This window comes from Salvelinus namaycush, chromosome 15, assembly GCF_016432855.1.
Source record: "Salvelinus namaycush isolate Seneca chromosome 15, SaNama_1.0, whole genome shotgun sequence".
In the NCBI taxonomy this organism is placed as follows: Eukaryota; Metazoa; Chordata; class Actinopteri; order Salmoniformes; family Salmonidae; genus Salvelinus; species Salvelinus namaycush.
Genome location: NC_052321.1, coordinates 33999601 through 34027334, shown reverse-complemented (window position 1 = coordinate 34027334; position 27734 = coordinate 33999601).

The following is a 27734-nucleotide window of genomic DNA, read 5'->3' as shown; positions in this document are numbered from 1 at the left end:
GGAAATACAGATTTTGCATCAACATTTTACTCAATCATTTGACATTTTTTGCCATAAAACTACAACTGAGGTGGTGCACGTCTCAACTGAGGGGGCTAAGCCCCCTTATGCCCCCTCGTGGAGCCTGGCACCTCTCTGTTTGTCGAATGACTTTCACTTGCGGAGTCATTCGAGTAGGCGGGATTAGCGTAAAGACACACCTTGCCCAGAAGGCCAGCCCAAGACTGCTCAGGGTCCAACCTCCTTGTTTTCGTTCAAAGTGAAAACACTACACAAGAAGTGTGGCGGCATAGGGTCAGCCACGACTTGTGGATTCCTGCTTTGTATTGAATTTTTTTTTTGAATTGTTATCAAAACATTTTTTTAAATGTTTTTGGGATGTTATCATCCAAATGTTAGATAAATCCCTAACTAGAACTTAATGGGAATCTTAGCTAATGTTCCGGGAATATTCCCAGTTTGATGGGTAGTCATCATGCTGTTAATTTGTCATGGTGTGTGTGTGTCTGTGTGTGCGTGCGTGTGCGTGCGCATGCGCCTGCGCGTGTGTTGTGAGCCAGAGACAGAAGTTAGTTCCTAGAGGACACAGACTCTTCTACACTCCCTCCCCAGTGCTTCTCTGCTCAGTACTGGTGGCCTCCTTCTTTGTTACTGGACACCACCTCACTCCACACCAAGGGCACCGTGGCAATGGGATCCATGCCCTGCCCACCCTTCCTCGCACGCACGCAGAAGCCCAGATGTTTATTTAGGGGCACTGATCTGATCGATGTGGTTTGTGTTCCAAATGGCACCCTATTGTCTACATAGTGCACTACTTTTGACCAGGGCCATACACTATATAGGGTGGCATTTGGGACACAGCCGGAGAGAACGGGAGGGAGGGCCATATGCCATTACAGGTGAGACCAATGCTGCCATTATAGCTTTTCCTCAAAGTACCAATGTCTGGGACCTGCATACTCAGCATATTTGTCTCTGTCTGCTTAAACGGGGAAAAAGGGGAACTGAGAAGATGACAATGATTGTCAAATTATTGTGGTTTCTTGCAATAAATCTGTGCTTTTGAGAAACAAAATGTATCAGTTGTTCTCATCAGCAGTCAATTTGAAGAAGAAAGGAAGTGAATATTCAGCTGGCAGATCCAAAGGCATAGGGATCGAAATCAGGTTTAGGATTAGGAGTAGAGTTCTCAGGAACCATTCAAAATCTGCTGGCTGTATATACACTCATTAAACACTTATAAACTATACTGAAACAAAAATATAAACTGAACATACAACAATTTCAAAGATTTTGCTGAGTTACAGTTCACATGAGTAAATCGGTCAATTGAAATAAATTCATTAGCCCCTAATCTATGGATTTTACATGACTGAGCAGGGGCACAGCCATGGGTGGGCCTGGGATAGCATAGGCCCACCCACTTGGGAGACAGTCCGACCCAATGGGGAGCAAAGTCCCAGCCAATCAGAATTTGTTTTTCCCCACTAAAGGGCTTTATTACACACAGAAAAACTCCTCCGCATTATCTTGACAAAGGATAAAATGCTCACTAACAGGGATGTAAACAAATGTGTGCACAGAATTTGAGAGAAATAAGATCATTGTGCGTATGGAACATTTCTGGGGTCTTTTATTTCAGTTCATGAAAAGTTTGACGAACACTTTACATGTTGCATTTCCATTTTTGTTCAGTGTATAAAAATTATTAACATATTTTAACAGAAAAACTCAGCTGTTGCTACCATCCATAGCTTTGTATGGAAAATACAATCCTTTGTTTATGAATATATCACTAAATTGGGGGAAAAACCCCAACTAATCAACTTCTTTCTTGCATCTAAGTGTCAAGTGAGTAATCATTGTAAAGTCTGTTCTCCAAGTGTCTGAGCATCCCTCTAAATCCCTCATTCCTTCCTTCCCTTACCATGCCAAAACTCAGCACAGGCAGACAGCAAAATCCCAGTCCCCTTCCCTTATCGTCCCTCCTCCCCTCCTCTCTCCTCAGGAGCAGCCAAACAAACCCAGTCCCTTTCAAACATCCCTGTGTCCTTTCAAGTTAGACTAGGAATAATAATGGTAATGATGGGTGACGTGGGAGTGGGTAGTTAGCGCCGTTAAGGCAAATAATGGCTCTTAATGCCAGCACTAATGGGCAAAAAATAGATTCCCTTTTTCCCCGAGATGAAGAGCGTTTAAGAGCACTCATTCAGACACTCGCAAGGAGTCCAGGAAATCAGGCTGACTGGCTCTGTGGCTGGCGCTAATGGCCGAGCCAACCGTCTCTCGCCGTCGTCTTCTTCTGAACATTCTGAGAAATCTCTTGTCGGCTTTGCCATCCGCTAACGGTAGGGTTGTCTCCCTCTCTATTGGTGAAGCGCTTGTGCAGGTTAACGAGGTTCATTAAGCGTTTTAAGGATAGTGAGGTGCATTAAGTATAATTGCCACATTTTGCAGCTAATGTTGGTGAAATAGACCTCAGGAAGGGCAGGTGGAGGTTTTTAGGGCTTTATATTGACATGAAGATCAATATGGTTTCTGATGGTTGGCTTATCCGCCTCCCTCCCTAACTCAAAGTTGCTGAATTACTGTCAAGCACTAGCTTTGCCACATCTGTTTAAATGGTTTTATAATGTGAAGATGCACAATACTTAGTGATATTCATGAGTCCCTCCAAACCTCAAAGCCAAACTGTAACACTTCCGTATTCCTATTCTTCATTTTCTATATTTTAATTATATTTTATACATTTTTATGCCATGTCAGTGCCATTACAAACACTTGAACACCCCCCCTGTCCTACCCTTATACTGGTCTGAACAGAAAAGGACAGTTCGGACAAATGCAGATGGTGTCACGAACGTCTTGACAAGAGAGTGAGGACCAAAATGCAGCGTGTGGAAAGTACATCTTCTTTTATTAAAGAAGAGAGAAAAAACAAGAAACGAACAACTATACAAAAACTAACAAAATAACAAACTGACGACCGTGAAGCTATTCAAACATAAGTGCTGACACTAAACACTTAGACATAGACATACCTAGAAACATTCACTCAACACAAACTCATACACTACACCCAACACCCCCTTTACCATATAACCACCCAAAACGACAAAACACAAACATTCCCCATGTCACACCCTAACTAAAATAATAAAGAAAACAAAGAATACTAAGGCCAGGGCATGTGTCACGTTCCTGACCTATTGTTCCTTTTTCTTTTATTTATTTAGTTGGTCAGGGCGTGAGTTGGGGTGGGTTGTCTTTGTGTGTTTTTTGTATTGTCTAGGGTGTTGTATGGTTTAGGGGGTTAAGTAGAGTAGATGGTTTAGTGTTGTGTGTAGGTGTCTAGGAAAGTCTATGGTTGCCTGAATTGGTTCTCAATTAGAGACAGCTGGTTATTGTTGTCTCTGATTGGGAGCCATATTTAAGGCAGCCATAGGCTTTAGCTGTTGTGGGTAATTGTCTATGTGTAGTGTTTGTGTCAGCATTATTTGTCTGTATAGCTTCACGGTCGTCAGTTTGTTATTTTGTTAGTTTGTGTATAGTTGTTCGTTTCTTGTTTTTTCTCTCTTCTGAAATAAAAGAAGATGTATTTTGCACACGCTGCGCCTTGGTCCTCTATCTCACCCAAAGACGATCGTGACAGCGTGACAGATGGGCTTGTCCATCTTTCGCTAATGTCAAAATGTTTGGACAGGAGGATCATTATTTGGCTAATAATTTGAGCCTCAAGGCAAAAAATGGCACAGTGTTGGGGGCTAGATTTTAAAAATGGTGTTTTAAAAAATGCCCAGGCCAATATCTGGTCCCAGTCCGACCCTGGGTCTGATAGTCCTCATGTCCTAGCCCTGCTCCCTTTCCTGCCCTTGACTGGCTGGTCACAGAGGACATCTGGCAGCAGACGAGGTCATCTTTCAGAGGCTAGTGGCTGGAACCTGAACTTCCAACATTCTTTAGTAGCAGGAGACCCCCTAAGGGAGGCTAATATCAAAGAGGACTCTTTCTCTTCCACTTTTTTCCAGAAAGAGGTTTGCTCACTGCTCAATCCCTCCTCCTTCCTTGTACAGAGACAAAGGTGTGGTGGCCAGGGGTGGCTGACCAAGTGGTTTGTGTCGTGTACAATGACCGTGTGGGGTTATAATTTTGTGACAAGAAATGTCATGTATTCAGTGTCAATCAATGCAACATAATTGAAAAGTGTCTCTCTCTTTCTCTCTCCCTTGTTCTCTATATCTTTCTCTCTCTCCTTCCTTCCGTCCCTCCCCTTTCTCTATTTCTCTCTTTCTCTCTCACTCCCTCCCTCTTTTCCCCCACCCCCTCTCCTAACTGAGTGGCTCTTGCAAGAAGTAGGACTGGTGTCAACTTTGCCAATGCAGAGTAAGTTTTACTTCAGTATGTAGATCATTGAGACCATTCAGTGGATCGTGTTCATTTGTTCTCTCATTGACCTCCGTCGACTAGTATATTATAAAGCATAAATACTTTTGCAGAAACAATGCACCACTGTTCCTCTCTAAGCTACAGTATTGCTCTCCGATGCATTCAAGGTCTCTTGGTGACAGTCATCTGGTGAGTCATCGATGCACTCAACATGTGAATCAAGTTCATGTCATGTTTAGAATAGTCTAAATTGTTATATGTCCTATTGTATCATTTGCTAAGACCATTGTGGCACTATTGAAAATCGTCTCAATAGCAACTGGGTCATTCTATTGCCGGTTCAATGTGTCAAAGTCACACATACAAACCGTAAAACATGTTTGCCTGGTAACATTGGTGGACTCATATGACCTATAGTACCTTCATAAAGTATTCATAACCCTTGACTTATTCCACATTTTGTTGTGTTACAGCTTGAAATCTGAATGGATTAAATAGATTTTCCCTCACCCATCTACACACAATAACCCATAAGGACAAATTGAAAACATGTTTTTAGAAATTTTGGCAAATGTATTGAAAATGAAATACCAGAATATCTCACGATCACACCCCTGAGTCAATACTTTGGCAAAGATTACAGCTCTTAGTCTTTCTGGGTAAGTCTCTAAGACCTTTCCACAACTGGATTTTGCAACATTTGCCCATTCTTTTTTTCAAAATTCTTCAAGCTATTTCAAACTGGTTGTTGATCATAGCTAGACAACCATGTTCAGGTATTGGCATACATTTTCAAGTAGATTTAATTCAAAACTGTAACTCGGCCACTCAGGAACATTCACTATCTTGGTAAGCAACTCCAGTGTAGATTTGGCCTTGTGTTTTAGATTATTGTCCTGCTGAAAGGACAATTCATTTCCCAGTGTCTAGGGGAAAGCAGACTGAACCAGGTTTTCCTCCAGGATTTTGCCTGTGCTGAGATCCATTCTGTAAATGTTTTATCCTGAAAAACTCCCCAGTCCGTAACAATAACAAGAATACCTATGACAACATGATGCAGCCACCCCTATGCTCTAAAATATGGAGAGGGGTACTCAGTAATGTGTCGTATTGGATTTGCCCCAAACATAACACTTTGTATTCAGGACGAAAAGTGAAATGTTTTGTCACATTTTTGCAGTATTATTTTAGTGCCTTGTTGAATTTTAAAAACAGATTCAACCACATGAAACACTGTTATTGCACACAGAGTGAGTCCATGCAACTTATTATGTGACTTGGTAAGCACATTTATACTCCTGAACCTATTTACGTTTGCCATAAAAAAGGGGTTGAATAGTATTTTCATTTTTAATTAATTTGCAAAATGTTTGGAAAAACATCATTTCAGTTTGACATTGTGGGGTATTGTGTGTAGGCCAGTGACAAAACATCTCAATTTAATCCATTTTAAATTCAGGCTGTAGCAAAACAAAATATGGGAAAAGTAAAGGGGTGTGAATACTTTCTGAAGGTACTGTATCTACTGTGGTCTGCAGATTCACACCACTTTCCTATCAACCCCTCTGTGCTCCCATCCATCTGCCTTGTCTTATTGTCAATCTGAAGACTAGGAAATGGAGGGACCACTCCAAATAAATGCATGACATTGCTCTGACATGAAAAGACACAGAAGTGGTGACCAGGGAAAAAGGTCATGAATTGTCGGGTGAAGGTGTACTCATGAGTTTAGGAGTGCTTTCCACCAGCAGCACAAGCCCTCTCTACTCAAGATGATGGCTCTACATCTTTACTGATGTAAGGCTACTTTTGTATAAGAAATCAAGAGTTGAGATACCACTATATCTCTTTAGCTGTAGGGACAGGCCGATCATAATTGCTGTACCCCGGTTATCACAAAGAATCTCACCACTTATTATAAAGGAATCGATACATTTTTACTTGTATTGGTCATTTTTTCCCATCAGAAACAGTTTCCCCTGGCGACCTCTTCTTACTCTGACTATTTGTGTAAAGAGTGCATAGTTCATTACATTGAGTGTATCCTGATTTATTTTTAAATGTATGACATTGAGATCACAATGGCGATCATTTGTGTGGAGCAATTAGCATGACCCTCACCTGCCCTCTAAAGTTATTTACAACTCCAGCCTTAAAATCCGAGTTCTCCTTCAATTCTCCTGAAATTCTGCCTAAAGGACAAGCAACAACAAACTAATGGTTTGCTGAACTTTTGAACTATCCATTAGGGAAATGTGGTTAAGGTCCGGTGTTGTTCCCTGGGGTGCAAAAAAGTCAAAGCTACACTTCATAGGTACACATATGAACTCACATGGTACAGTTCGGTATCTTGTAGGTATAATGGGAGATTTTTCCACCCAATATTTTGAATATAAGATAGGATCACTACTGCACTTTGATAGGTGGGGGCGTTTGATGGTTACGCAATGTAAGTCGAGCGCCTCATTTGACTCTGTCTGTTCTGCAACCTTATTAAGAGCGTGTGTCACTAACTGCTGTAGCTGCACCGTAATGATGTTATTGTGGATTTTCCAGTCGTTTAACGGCAATGTTGCTTGAAGTTTCAGTGAATTTTGTATTTTCTTAACTGGAAACATTTGTAAGTAAGTTATTGTCAAGTTCACAATAACTTATAACCAATTGGTTGCCACTAGCAATACATGCCAGTAACCTATTGCGTCTTCGCTGACTCTTCTGTTGACAACATGACTTGCTGTTGGCAGCATATTGTAGCAGTGGCGGTTTATCAGAATACTGCAGGTGTGGCTTATTGGAGGTGTGGCTTTGAGCAAGCTCTTTCTTGTCTCCCATGAGTTGGAATGTCATCACAGTTAATGTGATCTGTTGTATTCTGCTTATAAACACGAATACAGAATGCTGTTAGATATCTAGCCTTGTTAAAGGCTGACATAAGTATTTGTGAAACTTAAAAAGCTATACAGTATTTAATTTTCTTTAATCACTATGTTATTGTAATACTTTGTTTCCTGCTACACTGTCAGGCCAGTGAGTGTCACAGATTAGCTACAGTAAATTACTGTGAAAATTACATTAACTGGCTTCCTAAGTGGTGCAGAGGTCTAAATCACTGCATTGCAGTGCTAAAGCGCCACTAGGGCATGAGTTTCGTTTCCAGGCGATCACAGCCGGCTTCTGTGTTAAACGAGCAGTGTGTTAAGAAGCAGCACGGTTTAGCGGTCTGTCTTTCGGAGGACACGTCTCGACCTTCATCTCTCTCAAGTCTGTTGGGGAGTTGCAGAGATGAGACAAGATCATAACTAACAATTGGATTTATCAATAGGGAGAAAAATGGGGTAAAACTGTAATATATACAGTTCCAGTCAAAAGTTTGGACACATCTACTCATTCCAGGGTTTTATTTTTACTATTTTCTACATTGTAGAATAATAGTGAAGACATCCAAACTATGAAATAACACATATGGAATCATGTAGTAACCAGGGGCAATGTAAATAGTCTTCCAGGCTGTGTAAGGGCTATTTGACCAGAAAGGAAAGTGATGGAGTGCTGCATCAGATGACCTGGACTCCACAATCACCCGACCTACACCCAATTGAGATAGTTTGGGATGAGTCGGACCGCAGAGTGATGGAAAAGCAGCCAACAAGTGCTCAGCATATGTGGGAAATCCTTTAAGACTGTTGGAAAAGCCTTCCAGGTGAAACTGGTTGAGAGAATTCCAAGAGTGTGCAAAGCTGCCATCAAGGCAAAGGGTGGCTACTTTGAAGAATTTTAAATATAAAATATATTTTTATTTGTTTAACTCTTTTTTGTTTACTACATTATTCCATATGTGTTATTTCATAGTTTTGATGTCTTCACTACTATTCTACAATGTAGAAAATAATACAAATAAAGACAAATCCTTGAATGAGTAGGTGTGTCCAAACTTTTGACTGGTACTGTAGATGTAGGTAGATGTAAAGTGACAATGCATGGATTATAAACAGAGTGTAGCAGAAGCCTAAAAATGGGGGTGGGGGGGGGGGGGGACGGACAATGCAAATAGTCCGGGAAACCATTTGATTAGATGTTTAGGAGTCTTATGGGGTGGGGGTAGAAGCTGTTTAGAAGCCTCTTGGACCTAGACTTGGTGCTCTGATACCGCTTGCCGTGCAGTAGCAGAGAGAATAGTCTTTGACTTGGGTAATTTTTAGGGCATTCCTCTTTTAGGGCCTTTCTGACACCACCTGGTATAGAGGTCCTGGATGGCAGAAAGCTTTGCCCCAGTGATGTACTGGGCCGTACGAACTACCCTCTGTAGTGCCTTGCCAAGCAGTTGCCATACCAGGCAGTGATGCAACCAGTCAGGACGCTCTCGACGGTGCAGCTGTAGAAGCTTTGAGGATCTGATGACCCATGCCAAATTTTTTCAGTCTCCTGAGGTTTTGTTGTGCCCTCTTCACAACTGTCTTGGTGTGCTTGGACCATGTTAGTTTGTTGGTGATGTGGACACCAGGGAACTTGAAGCTCTCAACCTGCTCTACTACAGCCCCATCAATGAGAATGGGGGTGTGCTCTTTCCTCTTTTTCCCTTCATCAAAATTCTCCTTTTTTGTTAAGGCGCAATAATCAACCTACTGGGCAGAGACATCAGTTCAACGTCTAGTTTTGATTTAGATTTGGTTTCATTTGGTTGGGTGAAAAAAACATGAAATTCTCTTAGGTTAATGACTTTTTTCAAATCCAATCAGTTTTTGCACGTTGACTCAACGTCATCACATTGAATCTTTTGGTTGAAATGATGTGGAAATAATGTTGATTTAACCTGTTTTTACCCAGTAGGAACCTGGTCTCAGATAAAGACGTGCAATATTATACATCCTCCAAGAAGTACCATACGTTATTGTAAGACTGCGTAAAATGTATGATATTATACGTCCTCTAATTAGTATGATATTTAACATCCGCTATTCCATTCATAATGTAAACTAACCTAACGTAACGTAACATATCATACTAAATGGAGTGTCAAAGATTTCTGTACACAATAATACAAATTGTCCTGAAGCCACGTTGCTGAGTTAGCATTGCCATTATATTGTACATAGCATTCAGAGGTTGCGTCTTATAGACAGGGACAGAACTCTCTTTCGCTCTCTGTTATACAGGGCTGACAGATATGTTGGCAAAGTTTTGGTGATGTTTGTATCTCATAGCTCAGCACCTCAGCCCACAGTGAATGGCAGTATGGCACAGTACATACCCGGGCATGGGGCAGGCATGGCTGGCGCTGATGTACCCTTCAGCTGCTGCTGTTCCTGCCACTCTCCCTGGGGAGTCGACACGACACCAGGCCTGTCTCCACCCCCCCCCCCCCCCCCCACCCCCCCACACCCTCCGTCCGTCCCACCCTCTCAACACCTCTCAACACACCAGGCCCGTCTTTCTCCTGCCCGCCCGCCTGCTGTCTCTTCCTTTCTCTATCTTATCCCTCTCTCCCTCCGTCCTGCCCTCTAGAAACGACACCAGGCCCTCCTTATTCTGCCTGCCGACTAGGCCACCGCTACTGCTGTGTAAATAACGAATCTGTCACATCAACGGGGGACACTCCCACATGCACGCACGCACACACACACAAACTCCTACTCTGCAAGCGCAGGGTGGCATGTCCTTTAAAACATCCACTCACTAACCTCAAATATTATTTTTTCTTGTACAGCCCACCTTTCCTTCAACCGTCCTAGGCACTGAAAACAGGAATACATTTGTGTCTGGCCTCTGGTTCTGATGTCGTTTGAGTGGATTTCCCCGGCTCTTTCTGTTGTTGTTGTTGTTTACATCTGTGGGTTTTTTTATGCTCTCAAAGAATTAAAGTGTAGTATATCATTTGTTTCAAATGTAGGATTGTCATTTTGGACTTTCCTTTACCCCTTCTGTAAATGTCTGTAGGCTACATATCAAATAAATACTGTAGATTGTTATTTTTCTAAATGCATATAGGTGATGAGTTCAGATTATTTTTTACATAGAATTCACTCCCAATATCAAGCCAAGCCTAACTAGAGGATAGTACATTACCTTACTGAAAGAAATGATGTATATTTTTCGTCAAAACCGTAAACAAGTAGTTTAACAGAACAAAATGTTCTATTTAAAGGTGAACATTTGCAGGTGGAAGTGCATTAGGTTATTTTCATATGAAATATTTGCGTGTTTTACAGGTATAGGCAGCATCACTTCGTATGTACTCCTAATTTTTCTGTACACTAGCGAAGTCAAATGTTTCCTATCTACATGCAGCCCACGTACAGAGATTTGGAGAGAGCAGGGTTGTTTGTCGACAAACTCAGTGTAAGCCCCCACTCTACAACAGAGAGACATGAGGAATAGGTCACCAGAAATCCCAGCATTAAACAGCGAGCTCAAAGACGACTCCTCTCACTTCTAAGCCGCAATCGCAACTTCACATCTATCTATTTCTCCAACCCGTCATCATTTACATTTTTTAAATCTGCATTTTTCATATAGATCCCGTCTTATTCTAATTTTAATATCAGTGTTATTTCCCATGACACCTTTTGTTTTATTATACATTATGAATTTCTCGGTCCCTCCCCCCTCCCCCCTTCCCTCACTCTAATCCCTGTGCCTACACCACGCTTATGAGCTGAAATATTTTATCAGGTGGAAGCCGCAGTCAAAGTTATCATTTTAATCTTATTTCAATAAAAAAAAGAATCTCTCTTCTTCTGGGTTTGACAGCAGCTAATGGTTTTTTCGTTATCGTAAAGGAAACTTTGAGGACTGAGAGCAGACCATATATTTCTCTCCCTCGGCTGATTCCTAAATCATGTGATAGGGAAGGAGCAGGTCATGTACGTGTGGAGCGAAGGACAATACATGCAGAGCGTATGCACGCATATGGGTTTTCATATCGAGCTGGTCTTTTTGAAAGGTTATTGATTTTATGTTTTAAATATGGGTTGTACGGCTTCTTAAACCTGAATGTTGCACGCAATATCTGTAGTGTTTATTATTTTATGGTTTTAGTTATGGGGTTTCTATGTTGTTTTATAAACATATGTCGTTTTTTTAATGTAAGTATATACAGTATATTCATTTTTGTTGTGGCGTACAGTACCTGTTTATTGAAAAGCGCCTTATCCTTTATGTAAAACATGACTATAGTGTATTTTCCTATATGTCATCCAGTGTGTTCAGCCTATAGGGTGCTACACATAGAGACTGGGTAATGTAATGCTCGGTTATACTCCTACAGACGTGGGGTGGTATACATTGAGTGTTATCCTCTGTGATGTCTGTATCCATTGAATCCACATTAAAGCATGTCTACTTACCTCATATCTAAGTAACAAATACAATTATCTAGACATAGAACACCAAAAATACTATGGATTCTATAGGCCACGTCTATTGAAGGAAGTATTTTTTACTCTAAATTGGTTAACAAAACAAATCCTATATGGAATTCATACTTATAATAACAACATTTGTTCCCACAATATACATTTCATTAATCCCGAGGAGTCTATAGACACACCCGTGTAACATGGGCTATAGTAGTAATGGCCAAATTATTATTTTAAATATATATTCAGGATACTTAAATGGGTCCTATAATTAAATGATCCATGGTATGACCATCTTAAAACAATTCCATATGTTAGTTTAGTACCCCCCCACACACACACTTTTAGAGGTTTAACTCATTTGTGACAGGACGTAGGAGATGAAAATACCATTGATTTGTAGCAGCGAAATACAAGTGCTTTTTTGCATTGCCACATTGTTGTGATAATGCGGCATTGTAGTACTTGAATATATAACTATTGAGGTTATGTTGATGATGTGCTGCATCCCAGCCTATACATTCATTAGTCTGGCCTGGCCTGTTCACTTCATCAATGTAGTATTCATCTGCATGGACCTGAAGACATGTCCCTGTGTGCGTCCCGAATGGCACCCTATTCCCTACATAGAGCACTACTTTGGACCAGAGCCCTATTGGCCCTGGTCAAAAGTAGTGCACGATATAAGGAATAGGGTGCCATTTGGGACGTAGACCCTGTCATCACTGTCCCAGCCAGCCCATGCCCCCGCCCGCCATGCATTTAATGGCATGTGAATAATTTACATATCTATGATGGTGTCAATGCACATTATCATTGTCTCCTCTATGAGCCTTGCATTGTCTGCATAGTGACCCATTTTGATGAATAGTACAATGCCTTGACACACACTTTGTGCCGAAGTTAAAGTCTGATCAGTCAAACACATTTCCAGACTGCACACAGACAATACAAAACAGTGTTTGGGGCCACACATCTTTATTGTCACTAGCTGCCTGGTGTATTTTAATTTTTTATCTCTATTTTCTTCCCATTTTCTCTCGGCGAAACAATGACATTTTTAAGAAGCGACAGAAAAAGAATTGCATTTTTAATTTAACTCTCAGCAGAGTCCCTCTGAGTCCCTTAACCCGGCATCCGTCTCTTCGCATAACCCAAATGGAGACAGACACATGAGAGGAAGAAGTCCCCTCTCTTCTTCTTCTTTTTTTATATGTGTTTTGTGTTTATTATTAGCTGACTCTGTGCTTCATCATCCTGTGAAAATTCATATCTGCCGAACATAAGGGAGAGAAACAGTGGGGAATCAATCTTTTGTGCTTGGGCAGATAAACACAAGACACAATCAGAGGAGAGAACAGAGAGAGCGAGGAGAGGAGAGAGAGAGGGCCTCATCCCAGCCAGTGATGGATAGCAGGAGTAAAAGTGTCAGGATGGGTATTATGTAAATTAAGGAGGCATCCGAGCATCGCCTTGATGATTATGGGAAGATGTGAATGATGTTTGTGGTCCCCAGGCACTCAACCAGCCTTGTTATTTCTCTTCCCTCCAACCACCCCTGGGGTGCATTCCGCCTGACCCCCCGGACGCTAGTCTCCCGGGAACACACTCCAAAAAATCGGAAAAGACATCTGTTTCATTTACTAAACAAATTATCTGCCAGGGATTTCACACCTAATAGGCAGCGGGAACAGAGTGGGGTGCAGAGCAGAGGGGTGGGGAGACCTAGACGAGGAGCAGAGGGGACGTGAAGGAGAAAGAGGAGATTCGGTTCAGGTGAGGCAAACATTTTTTTTGCTTTGTCCCCCTGGCCTTATCTCTTCTTTGTCACCTTCCTCTTCCTCCTCTTCCTCAGCTGTTCCTAGGCTTGGGAGCCTGGGAGGTGTTTGGCTGTGGCCTGGTGGAGATAGGGGCCTGACAGGGGGAGCAACCTTAACGGCAGGCCCAGTGAGTTCTCTGGGGGCATGTTTAAATCACACCGGTGTCTGGGAACTATGCACTGTGTCTGAGAGGGACAGGGTGATGTCTGGTTCAGCGAGGACATTACCATAAGTATCATTACTGTCGATTAACCATGGGATCATCTTCAAATACGACTAGTAGTGCTGCTTCTAACACTAGACTAGTACTACTATCTCTACTTATAATGTTACTGTCAAAACTACACCAAGGACTGCCTCCAATACTGTCATTACTACTACTACCACTACTAAAACTATATGTTATACTACATTAATAATTATGTTAATAACCATTGTCATTTTCATGATTTTATTGTCAATATTGCTAATGCTAATGATAAAGATAATTGTCATTTATTAATTTGACTAGCAATGTGTTTTATGATAATAAGAAAAGTTAGGCCTAAATTATGATTTTATCCTCAAATGACCAAAATCCACCAGAGGTCAAAGTCAACTTGTTTTCTTCTCTACTAGCCTTGTTAGATTTTTGCTTCCATAAATCTTAACATTTTGTTTTCCAACAGACAGTTAGTTGACGACACGACCCCAAAACTCCCCTTTGAAATGGATAGTGAATTTACAACGTACATAATTTATGTACTGATTTCTAACATAATGCCACATAAATGCACTGTTGGCTAATAGAAACCAAATGTTCCTCTATGGCTGGGTGCTGCGATGCGGTCATGAACGACCCTCCTAAAATCAAATATGTGTGCGTGTGCTGGTGTGTGTGTGTGTGTGTTTGTGCGTGTGAACACAACTGAAAACAATTTCTGGTCATCTTTTCAACTTTCCGTCCCTCTTTCCTCCATTATTCAGCCCTGGAAGGCTGTTGCAGGGGTGTGAGTTGCTGCTACTGCTGCCGCCACTGAAGAATGTGTGTACAGGGTCCTAACTACTCCTGTATCCAGAGATTTATTGAAAGCCAAGTTTGAGCCAAGACATCTCCCAGAGGTAGTGGTGCAGGAGGTCAGAGCAGAGCAACGTCCTACTGAACTAACAGATACACAGAGAGAGAGAGAGAACTAAGAAGTAGAGGGAGAACTAAGAAGTAGAGGGAGAAGAAGAGGGAGAGAAATGCAGAGAGTGGGAAAGACAGAGACAGATCAAGCGAGAGCTACAGAAAGACAAAGTAAGAAGAAACAGAAAGTGAGTGAAGAAAAATGTTTGTGAATGTATTCCTCTAGCGATGGAGTCAATGAATAAGAAAGTCTACACACTAAAAAAATGCTGCTTTAAAAACAACCCAATTTGGGTTATTTAGTAACCCAGCGCTGGGTAAATATTGGATAGAACACACGCTGGGTTATTTTGACCCAACCAGTTGGGTTGCGTGACTGACCTAACATGTTGGGTTGTTTGGATTACCAAAACATAGTTACATTTAAATGGGAATTTCACCCTTCCTCTGCCACTGCGTATGGTCGTGACTATATTAACAACATTACGCTTTGTCATAAACATCAACATTATCCAAACCACAAGCTAGAACCAGCGCATTTTCATTTCACTAGTAGAACGGGGACGTTTCGTCTTCCTGTGTACTCGTCTGCTCATAGTGAACCACAAAGTCCAGCATTCATAGCGAATGCAGAAAGCGCCCTGCTAGGTAGATGGGACGCGCCTACAAACTTGGTTGATGGTGTTGTTTACTTTAAACGACCAACACACAGTAATCTCAGAACTTCTCTAGGCAATATATTTTTTGAACTGTTTGTTTTTCAGTAATGTTTGTCATCATGCCTGTGTGGCGTTCTGTCTTGCTGTGGCATTTACAAACAAGTGCAGTAATTACTTATCTTTCACCGTTCTACCTACCAGAGGTTTCCTCTTGCGGTGGTTTCAGTCATCCTGATGAGCCCTTGCCAGCTAACTAGTTTATGCTGGCTAACTGACAACAACAGCAGCATGGAGCTAGTTAAAACTTGTAAAAGAAAGTGATGTTTATTTTGATGCGTGAGGGAGAAATAACTGGGAGAAAATAACTGGTCATCACTACTTACCTCAGCCGCAAAGTCATAATCCCCGCCTCTTTCTATAGTTTATCTTCCTAAAATCTGTAACCCTAACCTTAAAAGCACTGCTAACCTTATACCTAACCCTAACGTTAAATCAAGACCAAAAAGCTATTTGTTGTTTTCATACATTTTTACGACATAGCCTATTTTGCCTTTGTGGCTCTGCTATCTTGTGGAAACTGCTTTCCACCGTACAGCTGTTGGTAGGCTATCACCAGTGCTTAATTTGAGCTGGAACACTTTACCTGCCGGAACAGGATCCAGCACCTATTTGCCCGGATCCAGTACTTCTCACGCCATAATGTATTAATTGTTTCACTGTTCCACTATAACCAATCTAATAAAAGTGATCAGAGTCAAATCAAGTTTTCTCCAGAAAAAACATCAGGTTAAAGCGCAGGGATCGTTCTGTGTAATCATCCTATCCTGCCACACTGATTCCAGACCTGCTCTCTTATCTGTAGACATAGAGGTTCTAGTGATGTACGGTGGGGTAAGTAACTGATAGTAGCACAGGTCTTGTCTTGGTAGTGGTGGTCAACTAGTGAAGAGGTCCCGACGAGGTCACATCACATAGCTAGGCTAGTCGTCGCACTACTGAATTTGAAACGTGGGCAAGCCAAATAAAAATGATAAGTAAAGGAAATCGACAAAGTTTTTCAAGACCACAAATCCAGAGAAAGATGGTGATTCAAACCCGAAACGAGCCAGACAACTGTCAGTGCCGGAGAAGAGGAGTCAGGGGCAAACTGTTCCTGATGGTGATGCTTTAGCTAGCAGCGCTGCAAATGCCGCCAGTTCAGCATCGCCACCGGCACCTCCACTAGCTAGTAGGCCTACCAGCGAGTCAGACTCGGTGGGAGAGAGGAGAGGCTTTGAGCAACAAATTGACTGTCAGGAGTTAAATGGACTTGACATGGGGAGAGGTTTTGAAAACTAAGGTAGGAACATATTTTTCCTTTACAAACGTTTTCTGTACTGTGAATAATACGCGCTTCATATTTTCACATAGGCAGGAGGCCAATATATTCTCATATGTGTTCTGCTGTAGCCTACATTGGTGTATTTTATTTGAAGATCTATTCCGATATTGTGATATTCGTTCTACTGCTACATTGATGTTTTGAAAATTGTATGATATTCGGGTCTTGTCAGCCCCACAGTTGAGTATGTGTGCATATGCATATTGCAGGTGGTCTGCAGTGACGACCATAGATAGTAGGCTACTTGGCTGTTTACTCTGTCTGCTGCGTTGCATCGTTGTGTCTGTCACTTTTTTTCCTCATGAGCCCCAGGACAACCTCTCGTCTCGTGCTCAGTATGTGTTCCCCGGGACATCCCGATTTACAAATGAAGTATTGGCTGTAGCTAACATGGCCAATATGTTCCATCCCACTTTATTTTATTTAGAGTAGTATAGCAGCCTACATGAAAAATAACTTGAAATATTGGTAGCCATCTGGACGTCACTGTGATACAATCTACTGGTCAATGGGGAGAGTTTGCGCTGCAAGCTGGCAACACAACAACAGTGTCCTTCACGCCCACTTGCCAGCGTAAGGAGAGGGATGTAGCTAGTTAGAGTAGCCAGGGCTCTAAAGTGTGACCAATTTGATCGGATATGCAACAAAATATTTTGTTGTGCTACCAGGAGTTTTATTTTGGGAGCACTGTGCGACTAGGAAAATATCTCCTAGATAAAAAAAAAAAAACACGTGTAATGATAAAACTTCGCTGTACCGTTGTTTCCGAGTGCCTACAGAAAAAAAACTTGTGCAAATTTGATAGCGTTATGGTCGCGTCATTAATACAGCGACAACAGTTTGCTTGTAGTTCAGGCACATATTACCAGCGCAACATGTATATCTTCCTATAGCAGATCGCAGGGACCACATTTTACATTCATAAACAGGGTTGTGGGCTTTTATAAAACGAATAGTTTATCGTTAACCATGTTACCTAATTGACTAGCTAGCTAACAACATGCTAGCTTTACCAGTATATCCAATCATTTTGGTGCACAGAAAGAAAGGAAAGGGGATAACTTCTTCAGGAGATTAATGATCGCACATCACTGGTGCCAAGCTTCCTGCCATCCAGGACCTCTCTACCAGGCGGTGTCAGAGGAAGGCCCAAAAAATTGCCAAAGACTCCAGCCACCCTAGTCATAGATGATCCTCTTTGTTACCACACAGTAAGCGGTACCTGGGCGCCAAGTCTAGGTCCAAAAGGTTCTTAACAGCCTCTACCCCCAAGCCATAAGACTCCTGAACAGCTAATCAAATGGCTACCCGGATTATTTGCACCCCCCCATTTTTAGGCTTCTGCTATTCTCTGTTTATTATCCATGCATAGTCACTTTACATCTACCTACATGTACAGTACCAGTCAAAAGTTTGGACACACCTACTCATTCAAGGATTTTTCTTTATTTTTTTTATTATTTTCTACATTGTAGAATAGTAGTGAAGACATCAAAACTATGAAATAACACATATATAACACACTATTTACAGTAGGCCTACTTCAATTGATTTGGTATGGTTAAACTATGATGTGGTATGGTTAAACTATGATGTGGTATGGTTAAACTATGATGTGGTATGGTTAAACTATGATGTGGTATGGTTAAACTATGATGTGGTATGGTTAAACTATGATGTGGTATGGTTAAACTATGATGTGGTATGGTTAAACTATGATGTGGTATGGTTAAACTATGATGTGGTATGGTTAAACTATGATGTGGTATGGTTAAACTATGATGTGGTATGGTTAAACTATGATGTGGTATGGTTAAACTATGATGTGGTATGGTTAAACTATGATGTGGTATGGTTAAACTATGATTTGGTATGGTTAAACTATGATGTGGTATGGTTAAACTATGATTTGGTATGGTTAAACTATGATGTGGTATGGTTAAACTATGATGTGGTATGGTTAAACTATGATGTGGTATGGTTAAACTATGATGTGGTATGGTTAAACTATGATTTGGTATGGTTAAACTATGATGTGGTATGGTTAAACTATGATGTGGTATGGTTAAACTATGATGTGGTATGGTTAAACTATGATGTGGTATGGTTAAACTATGATGTGGTATGGTTAAACTATGATGTGGTATGGTTAAACTATGATGTGGTATGGTTAAACTATGATGTGGTATGGTTAAACTATGATGTGGTATGGTTAAACTATGATGTGGTATGGTTAAACTATGATGTGGTATGGTTAAACTATGATGTGGTATGGTTAAACTATGATGTGGTATGGTTAAACTATGATGTGGTATGGTTAAACTATGATGTGGTATGGTTAAACTATGATGTGGTATGGTTAAACTATGATGTGGTATGGTTAAACTATGATGTGGTATGGTTAAACTATGATGTGGTATGGTTAAACTATGATGTGGTATGGTTAAACTATGATGTGGTATGGTTAAACTATTTTCTTGTGGTTTTCAACAACATTTTAATTTGGAGTCACATCTATTCCTTCCAAATGGTTTTCGCCAATGCCAGTGTACAATTCAATGCCCTCTTTCTCTTGGTATTCATGTGCCATTTTATTTTACATGGTAAAGCTGTTTCTAGTGTTGTCAAACCTGGTATCTGTCCCTGTGTCACCAGGCCTTCCAAGACACATCCCATTATAAACCAGCCTTCTAATCCCCAGGTGAACCTATATCTCTCTCTCTGTTTCAGTGTCTCTCTTTCTCTCAGCCCCCCCTCTCTCTCTCCCTCTCTCTCAGCCCTCCCTCTCTCTCTCTCCCTCTCTTTCTCAGCCCTCCCTCTCTCTCTCCCTCCCTCTCTCTCTGCTGTTGCATATGCTCCCTTGTTTTGCTTATTTTCTTGTCTGATGCTGTCATTCCTATCCCAGAGACGTGGAGGGGAGGGGGGGGGGGCATATAGAGGCATAGAGATGGAGAGAAAGACAGAGAGATACAGAAAGAGGGATGGAAGGCACAGAGAGAGAGGGTGACGAGAGGGAGAGATGCTGAAAAAGAGAGAGGGAGAAGGAGAGGGAGAGAGAGAGGTGCTAGGAATGAGGAGAGAGTGAGGAAGAGATTTAAAAAAATAGTCTGGTCACATTCAGGACTCTAATAACCCTTTCTCCATAACCCAACTCTGCCCTTCTGTGTTAACATACTGTGAACCGAGCACAAGTGACAAAATCAATCCATCACAGTCGGCACAGAGAGGGACAGAGGAGCTAACAGAAATTGATGACATCCCTGCTCGAATTTTACACCGTTTCGGCCACGGCCGCGATTGAAACAGACAAAGATTTATTGTCCAGCCGGGCCCGCTGCTACCCTTGATTGCCTCCTTTTTTTCCAAGACGGGCCTTTTTTGCATATTTATTCCCAAGCTCATCAGGATCTCACAGACGCATTAGAGTGACAATCTTATTTCACCTATGGTGTGGCAGCAGACGCATGGGGGAATTTGCATCCCACGTCTTAGATGAGAGAAATGCCTCCCTGCCCTCCTCCTCGCTTTCTGTTTCTCTCGGTTTCTCTCGGTTTCTTTACGCCAGTGGTTTGGCTTTTATATTCATTGGGTGATTACAACGTCCAACTGAATTTAACTCCCTCTTCTAACTCGTTGTTTAGAGGTTTTATTTCTCTCATTGTGTTGTCTGGCTAGCTGTTTTAATACAGGGAATCATTCACACCCTTGTGTAAAGTTGAGATTGTTATGTATGTGGCTGGCATCTGAAAAGTGCTTCTGTTGTGATGATCGTTGGATGGCGTCCCAATCGTTTTGCTCGCTCTTAGATGTGTTGTTTTGGCTTCGGCAAGACAGACCTTTCCCTGTGCATGGCCATTATAGCATTTGTGGGGGACGTTTTTAGTGCTGCAATATTCGCTTCATAATTTTGTCTATTTATCTGTATGTGACTTTGTGTCTGTCTGGCTGTCTCTCCCTCCGGGTGCTGTGCCGACGGCCGTGGCGGCAGAGCAGAGTGAGTTCCCTTCAGTCATGCCTTGAAGGTTTTACGAGTTCTTATGGAAAATATAAATTTCACGAGGGCACTACAGTGCAGAAACAAATGCTTCTCATCACTAGCATCATGGTAAGGCCCTCAGCAGCAGCTACTGTCTGTGACAGGGAATTGATTAGAATCATTCAAATGTGATGAATAACTTTCATCATATACGTATATCACGCATCCGTCCGGTGAGAGAGTGTGCCGTTCGTTCGTTTGGGACTTGTGCCTCTGTGTTGAGTACCCATTAGGAAGGGGAAATGTGCAATGGAGAGGGCCTAGAGTCTCCTATGAATTTCTACATATCCCAGACATGCATTACATTACAGAAAATGTCCCTATCCCACATGTAAATGGTCGGCACTCTTCATAGCTATTGTCATTAGGATTGAAGGGGACCCTATTAGAGATGATTGTCCTTGCATGTGACAGCCATACAGATGGCATGTACTGAATATCTTTACATATAGAGCAAATTAAATGGTTGCTAATATGTAGTTGTGACTGAAGACAGGGGGTACAGCGTGACGAGTTTGGACCATTATGATACACTATGACGAAGAGCATCTATGGGTGACACTCGTTTTTGGAGCAAATAATTCAAAATGTTCATCCTACCATCATGCCTCAGCGTGCAGAGAACTAGAAGGTCAGAGATGTACACCGAAATGCAGTAAGAAACGAGCCATTCGCAAATTACAGTATTTAGGACTTCCTAACAGATTGATATTTATTATACTCATGCTAGGATGACAATGTAATCCAAAAGCATCATCCATCAATCACTGTTTTCTACCTCTCTTAGAATAACAGACTCGAGTACAGAGGCAGACATTGCTGAAGGCCAGGCCATTGAGACTTCAGTGTGTGTGTGTGTGTGTGTGTGTGTGTGTGTGTGTGTGTGTGTGTGTGTGTGTGTGTGTGTGTGTGTGTGTGTGTGTGTGTGTGTGTGTGTGTGTGTGTGTGTGTGTGTGTGTGTGTGTGTGTGTGTGTGTGTGTGCGCGCGCGCGTGTGTGCGTGCGTGTCATGCAGCACACAGCAGCAACAACAAACCGGTGTTAAAATGATTCCGTGTTAAAATGATTATTCGTGTGTAATATTTACATCTCCTAGACGACCCCGGCGTAGCAACAGTAGAAACAGTCCCTTGGAGCTGTGCGTCTCCATCATGAAATTACCATTCTTACACGCACACACAAATCCACACACACACTTTCTCTCCACCCTGGGATTGCCATGGTTCTGAGGAATCTGGGGATAAACACAGTCAGCAGGGGAATGATGGTGTAAACTCACAACACACTTCATTACCAGAGGGACAAAATGCACACACACACACATACACTCACTGAGAACACAATTAGGATGAGGTCTGGGATCTGGGCACTGGAGGCCGACATTGGGCTGTGTGCCACTTATTCACCTTCCTTCTCACCTCTCGACCCGCCCAGACCCCCCTTATCCCAATCTGCCTCCTGGAGAGTCCACACACACAACCATACACAAACACACACACACACACACACACACACACACACACACACACACACACACACACACACACACACACACACACACACACACACACACACACACACACACACTCCCTTTCCATGCAAGCGCCAGTTAAACGGAAGCTCCCCATCATAAGCATCTGCATCTCATGCAATTTGTCATTGGCCCGTCTTTGCGCCGCCATTGGCTGTTGCCGGGCAACCTGTCCGTCTCACAGAATATGTCCCATGATAAATTAACTGGTCTGTTACTATGCCAACAGTATTTGTTACTTAATTAAACTGATTCGGATCGGAATTGGCTGGAGGGGAGGAAGAGTGTGCCACACTCTCACTGAGAGAGAACCCAGACTCCCTGAGATGCACACACACACACACACACACACACACACACACACACACACACCCACAGACACACACACACACACACACACACACACACACCCACACACACACACACACACACACACACACACACACACACACACACACACACACACACACACACACACACACACACACACTCAGGGGCAAAGGGAGAGAAATCGAGAGGGAGAGAAAGATGAGAGAGGGAGGAAAGAGAATCCACTGTGGAATGACTGCTATTAGATAGGCAGAGACATTGAAATGGTCAGGCGTTGGCGGGCACGCAGACAGAGGAAACAACACAAAGGAACAACAAGACCCTGTCTGGAATTAGTGGCTTGATGCTTGGTCTGGAGAGAGCTTCAATCTTCTCTTAAGAGAACATGCTCTTTCTCTTTTTCACAGAGACAATCTGTAATTTTTTCCCTTCTTTTTCTTCTTCTCTCCTTCCATGTCTATTCAAATGGGCTTAGTGCCAGTGGTGTCGCAGGCATGTTCTGATACACTGGTCATGTGACGTAGCCAGTGTTGTGTTCCCAGGGGAAGGAGAAGACGCTCCACCAAAGATAGCATTAGCAATCTGTTCTGTTCCGTTGGACACACATACACACACAGTTCTGTGTCATGGACAAACACATGTCCTTTGCTTATGTAACAGAATACAAAAACCTCTCAAAGAGGCTAATCATACATGTACGCATGTTGAAAAGAACAATCACAATGTCCTTAGCTGTTGGGTCGAAACAAACCTATATTTGGCTGTTGATCACAACATATTCCCTGAAATAAATTCAGCTTGAAAGGATATAATGTCTGTGAGCAACAGACCACCTTTCCTCTGTAAAAGGGACACGTTATTGTTTAAATTCCTCCCCAAGGTGGTCCAGCCAAGCAATTGCATGTGTATTGTTGCATACATCGGCAAGCCCGAGCCTGGCTTTGGCCACTAAGCGAAAGAGAAGAGAATGGCAGAGCAATTTGGTTGTCAGAGCTGGACCAAACAGAGAGGAACAGGACCATGTAATCACCCTAATTTGGACCATCACACCTCCAGTGCTCCCCGCTATCAGATCTCCCGGCTCTCCCCCTCTCTTACTTTACCGCCTGCCTTTATTTCCATAACTTCCTGACAAAACCATTTTGTCCCGCCTGATTGGTCCTATTTGCATCGGACACCCGTTCTGCATATAGATTGATGGGTTTAATCAGCGAATCAGGGAGAGCGCTCAAACATCAGTCAATGTCACTGCTGTCTTTCTAGTCGCCCCTTCTTTCTGTCTATCGTTCCCTCGCTCTCTGTCTCTCTCTTTCTCGCTCTACCTCTCCAAAGCAATGGGCCCTCCTGTTAGATTTCCTGCTCAGATTCGTCAGAAGTGGTCCTGTTTGAGGGATTAAGCTGAGAACTAAGGAGAAACAATTGGAGAAGATGAGATCGAGTAACTTATCAGCTGTTCAGGGAGGGGGAACCCCTCTCTCTCTCTTCCTACCTCTCTTTCTTTGTGATTTTGTGATTCTGTCTCTCCAAACTGGCCAATACCATCTTAATCTTGAGTGTCTCGAGTGCTAGCAGCCATGTGTGTATGTGATGGCAGAGACTGATTTGGGTCTGTATAAACCCCCTGGGTCTAACATAGCGTACCTGCCTCCCCAGCATCTCCTCCCCAGCTTAGGCCAGTCCGGCGGATCCCCCTTTGCTCTCGGCAGATTAATCATACCTGCTCCAGCGCCTATAATTGGCTGACAATCATACCTGCTCTGTATACATGAATGAGAGAGTGCCTTATCTCTCTCTATGCTCCTGTCTACTCCTCTCACCTCCCCCCTCACCTCCTCCCTGACCCAGCATCTCTTATGTGTCCCCTGTGGGAGAGAGGGAAGAGGAGGCTGGGAGGCTGACGTCAGGTCATCAAAGAACCCTCATTCACACGCACGCACGCACACAGACACCCACACATGCACGCACGCACGCACACACACACAAACACACACACCACCCTCACCTGTATATCTACTATCTCTCCCATGTAAACAGTATGTATGCAGCAGACATGTCTAGGGTCTGAGGTACTGTATTGGAGACCAGTGTGTGTGTGTGTGTGTGGGGGGGGGGGGGGGTTTAGATAGGTCTAGTTCAAAGACACTGTACACCTGCAAACATTTATGGAGAAATTAAATGGGTTTCGGTTTCACTGCTAGATTTGTTGCAATTCTCCTGGAATTGCCTTCAGAACGTATTTACACCTCTCTACCTTTTCCACATTTTCTTGTGTTACAGCCTGAATTTAAAATGTATTAAATTGAGATTTCGTGTCACTGGCTTACACACAATACCACATCATGTCAAAATGGAATTATGTTTTTAGAAATGTTTTCAAATGAATTCAAAATCTAAAGCTGAAATGTCTTGAGTCAATTAAGCAATATGGCCCGAGCGGGTGTGGTATATGGCCAATATACCATGTGTAAGGGCTGTTCTTATGCACGACGCAACGCAGAGTTCAGGGCTCAAACCACCCAGTTTTAATGAGTACATTTAACATTTACATTTAAGTCATTTAGCAGATGCTCTTATCCAGAGCGACTTACAAATTGGAAAGTTCATACATATTCATCCTGGTCCCCCCGTGGGGAATGAACCCACAACCCTGGCGTTGCAAGCGCCATGCTCTACCAACTGAGCCACACGGGACCAGAGTATTCAACCCCTTTGCTATGGCAAGCCTAAATAAGTTCAGGAGTAAACATGTGCTTAACGAGTCACATAATAAGTTGCATGGACAAATAGTGTTTAACATGATTTTGGATTGGCTGCCTCATCTCTGTACCCCACACATACAATAATGAATGATCTGTAAGGTCCCTCAGTCGAGCAGTGAATTTCAAACACAGACTCAACCTCAAAGACCAGGGAGGCTTTTCAATACTTGAGAAAATGGCTGTCTAGCAGTGATCAACAACCAACTTGAAGAATGTTTAAAAGAACAATGTGCAAATATTGTACAATCCAGGTGTGCAAAGCTCTCAGAGACTTACCCAGAAACACTCACAGCTGTAATCGCTGCCAAAGGTGATTCTAACATGTATTGACTCCAGTGGAGGCTGGTGGGAGGAACTGTAGGAGGACAGGCTCATTGTAATGGCTATAATGTAATCAATGGAACCGAGTCAAACATGTGTTTTCCATGTGTTTGATGTGTTTGATACCATTCAGTTAATTCCATGCCAGCTTTTACAATCCTCCAATACCTCCTCCCACCAGCCTCCACTGATTAACTCAAGTGTGTGAAGACTTATGTAAATTCGAGATTTCATTTTCAATACATTTGCAAAGAATTATAAAAACATGTTTTCACTTTGTCATCATGGGTTATTGTGTGTAGATGGGTGAGAAAAATAATCAATTTAATCCATTTTGAAATCAGGCTATAACAACAAAATGTGGAAAAATTCAAAGGGTATGAATACTTTCTGAAGGCACTGTACTAATATTACCATGATGTGAACTACGAAGAGTTAAAGGATCCTCCTCACACGGGCACCATTTTGCAGGGAACGCACTTTTTTAAAAACACATTCCTAGAAGCAGGGAAGAACTAGAAACAGAAATCTGTTTGGACATATTTTTTTACCCCAATAAGACAGTCCTACTGGGCTAAAGATGGACTAGGGATGTTGCGGTGAACATATTACCAACACACCGGCAGTCATGAGTCACGATCGCAGTCGGATTCCACGTGACCGTTGAGTCACTGTAATCTCCTCTTATGCACTCTGTAAATGCATTGGCAGTATCCAACTCTCCATCAGGTCGCTAATGGCCTGGGACTCCGTGCTCTGTTGTTCCTCTAACAACTCTGACATCAATACCAACTCTTAATGATCGGCTATGAAAAGCCAACTGACATTTATTCCTGATTATTATTTGACCATGCTTGTCATTTATGAACATTTTGAAAATCTTGGCTCTCTCTAATTTTCTCCTTCTCTCTTTCTTTCTCTCTCTCGGAGGACCTGAGCCCTAGGACCATACGTCAGGACGACCGGGCATGTTGACTCCTTGCTGTCCCCAGTCCACCTGGCCTTGCTGCTATTCCAGTTTCAACTGTTCTGCCTGCGGTTATGGAACCGCCACCTGTCCCAGACCTGCTGTTTTCAACTCTTAATGATCGGCTATGAAAAGCCAACTGAAAATTATTCATGATTATTATTTGACCATGCTTGTCACTTATGAACATTTTGAACATCTTGGCATAGTTCTGTTATAATCTCCACCCGGCACAGCCAGAAGAGGACTGGCCACCCCTCATAGCCTGGTTCCTCTCTAGGTTTCTTCCTAGGTTTTGGCCTTTCTAGGGAGTTTTTCCTAGCCACCGTGCTTCTACACCTGCATTGCTTGCTGTTTGGGGTTTTAGGCTGGGTTTCTGTACAGCACTTCGAGATATTAGCTGATGTACGAAGGGCTATATAAAAATAAACTTGAATACAAATGCAATCGAAAAATCACATCGAAGACAGTGTCGTGCTTTTAAAACTCACCGTTGGGCTACATTTTTTGCCTTCACTGTGATGATCAATTTGAGGAAGGAAGGTCAACAACAGGTTGCAACTGAGTGGAAAACAGGGTCGTTGTGGATGTTGTTTCCAAGCCAAACACAACTGAGTGGAAAACAGGGTCGTTGTGGATGTTGTTTCCAAGCCAAACACAACTGAGTGGAAAACAGGGTCGTTGTGGATGTTGTTTCCAAGCCAAACACAACTGAGTGGAAAACAGGGTCGTTGTGGATGTTGTTTCCAAGCCAAACACAACTGAGTGGAAAACAGGGTCGTTGTGGATGTTGTTTCCAAGCCAAACACACTGAGTGGAAAACAGGGTCGTTGTGGATGTTGTTTCCAAGCCAAACACAACTGAGTGGAAAACAGGGTCGTTGTGGATGTTGTTTCCAAGCCAAACACAACTGAGTGGAAAACAGGGTCGTTGTGGATGTTGTTTCCAAGCCAAACACAACTGAGTGGAAAACAGGGTCGTTGTGGATGTTGTTTCCAAGCCAAACACAACTGAGTGGAAAACAGGGTCGTTGTGGATGTTGTTTCCAAGCCAAACACAACTGAGTGGAAAACAGGGTC